General features: G+C 37.0%; 1 long non-coding RNA gene across 1 annotated transcript; it reads right to left on the bottom strand.

The window, feature by feature from the left end:
• Positions 1–264: 264 nt before the first annotated feature.
• LOC128555288 (uncharacterized) lies at positions 265–829 on the bottom strand. Its single transcript, XR_008369949.1, has 2 exons — positions 578–829; positions 265–542 (listed from the first exon to the last, which is right to left on the bottom strand). It is a non-coding gene; the product is annotated as an uncharacterized LOC128555288 (long non-coding RNA).
• Positions 830–2,729: the final 1,900 nt, after the last annotated feature.

The raw sequence follows: 2,729 nt of genomic DNA, 5'->3' as shown, positions 1-2,729 counted from the left end.
TCACTTAAAGTTTAAGTTTTAGATCTGAGTTGAGACCTTACTTAAGGTTTACTTTTAGATTTGAGTTTAGACCTAATTTTAGATTTGAGTTTATACCTAATTTAAGTTTAGGTGAGGATCTGAGTTTATACCTAACTGTAGTGCTTAGTGCAGAAAGCTGGACTGACACCTAATTTAAGTTTAGCTTAAGATTTGAGTTTAGACCTAATTTTAGTGCTCAGGGCAGAAAGTTGAAAACCTATCGCGCACGAGTACGTACGTACGTAGGACGGACGTGCGCGTTTCCCACCAGCCATTTACCCCTGCTGCGGCCAACCGAAGCGTTTACACTTAACTTTAGTGCTTAGTGCAGAAAGATGAGAAACTTTATACCTCACTTAAAGTTTAAGTTTTAGATCTGAGTTGAGACCTTACTTAAGGTTTACTTTTAGATTTGAGTTTAGACCTAATTTTAGATTTGAGTTTATACCTAATTTAAGTTTAGGTGAGGATTTGAGTTTATACCTAACTTTAGTGCTTAGTGCAGACAGCTGAGTTGACACCTAATTTAAGTTTAGCTTAAGATTTGAGTTTAGACCTAATTTTAGTGCTCAGGGCAGAAAGATGAAGGCTTATCGCGCACGAGTACGTACGTACGTAAGACGGTCGCGCGCGTTTCCCACCAGCCATTTACCCCTGCTGCGGCCAACCGAAGCGTTTACACCTAACTTTAGTGCTTAGTGCAGAAAGATGAGAAACTTTATACCTCACTTAAAGTTTAAGTTTTAGATCTGAGTTGAGACCTTACTTAAAGTTTACTTTTAGATTTGAGTTTAGACCTGATTTTAGATTTGAGTTTAAACCTAATTTAAGTTTAGGTGAGGATCTGAGTTTATACCTAACTGTAGTGCTTAGTGCAGAAAGCTGGACTGACACCTAATTTAAGTTTAGCTTAAGATTTGAGTTTAGACCTAATTTTAGTGCTCAGGGCAGAAAGATGAAGACCTATCGCGCACGAGTACGTATGTACGTAGGACGGACGCGCGCGTTTCCCACCAGCCATTTACCCCTGCTGCGGCCAACCGAAGCGTTTACACCTAACTTTAGTGCTTAGTGCAGAAAGATGAGAATATTTATACCTCACTTAAAGTTTAAGTTTTAGATTTGAGTTGAGACCTTACTTAAAGTTTACTTTTAGGTTTGAGTTTAGACCTGATTTTAGATTTGAGTTTATACCTAATTTAAGTTTAGGTGAGGATTTGAGTTTATACCTAACTGTAGTGCTTAGTGCAGAAAGCTGGACTGACACCTAATATAAGTTTAGCTTAAGATTTGAGTTTAGACCTAATCTTAGTGCTCAGGACAGAAAGATGAAGACCTATCGCGCACGAGTACGTACGTACGTAGGACGGACGTGCGCGTTTCCCACCAGCTATTTACCCCTGCTGCGGCCAACCGAAGCGTTTACACCTAACTTTAGTGCTTAGTGCAGAAAGATGACAATATTTATACCTCACTTAAAGTTTAAGTTTTAGATTTGAGTTGAGACCTTACTTAAAGTTTACTTTTAGATTTGAGTTTAGACCTGATTTTAGATTTGAGTTTATACCTAATTTAAGTTTAGGTGAGGATCTGAGTTTATACCTAACTGTAGGTTATAACACACTAAATAGTTTTTGTTGTTTATTCTATATGAAATTGACCTATTTCCAATGGCCGCAGCACACATCAGGACCCATTTTAAATGTCTTTTACTTATATTTTCTTGAAGAATATTGTCAGTGCTAACTCAAAATCAAAAGAAAAGTGAGGGTCATGTTTGATGCAAGAAAAATAATTTCTGTCAAAGAGACAAACTGCTGAATCAGCTAAAAAATGAGACCCCAAATTATACTGGTGGTGTATGATCTAAGTTGCCATGAAAAATTGTGTCATGTTATTTCATTATGAAAATGCTACCTACATGTCAAGCATAGGTCTGTCATGTGATTTTTGCAAAAACCTAATTTAAGTTTAGCTTAAGATTTGAGTTTAGACCTAATTTTAGTGCCCAAGGCACTAATTTAAGTTTAGGTGAGTATTTGTGTTTTGATCTGACTTATTTTTCCATGACACCCCAAGACTATCCGAAGACACCCCGCGTGCGAGTACGTATGTACGTAAGACGGACGCGCGCGTTTCCGACTTAAGTGCTCATGTTTGAAATTATGAGGCAAAATAGGCCAAGTTGCACACCTCCTGCCTAAGATCTCTACCACAATGACCTTAATATATTGTATATTTCTATAGCATGCAATTGTGGCAAGAACAGTATCTTATTGTTATAATTTACATGTACTTAAATGAATCTGGATTGGTGTGTGCCCTTATACCGACTTTTGATCAATACCTTAGGTAAGTTTTAGACCCGACCGTCTCTAAGGAGCTAGAATATTCAATTACATTTTACTTTTTCGCAGAAATTCTTAGTTTAATAAACATCATAAATAACCAATTGAATATATGTGCGTTGGAAATACAACTACATGTTTTATTTAGAAAACATACCCAGGCCAAATACGAAACTCCCCGTAACAAATACGAAACATCCCTAGACTCTTCCATGAGTTGATACTACATATCTGAATTCGCTAAGACAGTGCTATAACAGACTAGAGACATCCCCACAACTCTAAAAAGGGGCATAACTTTATAGATGATGGAACATGTTCATTCAATGTCAGATCAACATACTGAACAATACTTGTCAC

Source organism: Mercenaria mercenaria, chromosome 2 (assembly GCF_021730395.1).
Source record: "Mercenaria mercenaria strain notata chromosome 2, MADL_Memer_1, whole genome shotgun sequence".
In the NCBI taxonomy this organism is placed as follows: domain Eukaryota; kingdom Metazoa; phylum Mollusca; class Bivalvia; order Venerida; family Veneridae; genus Mercenaria; species Mercenaria mercenaria.
Note: the sequence above shows the minus strand (reverse complement) of the source record. Positions and strands in the feature narration are given on the sequence as shown.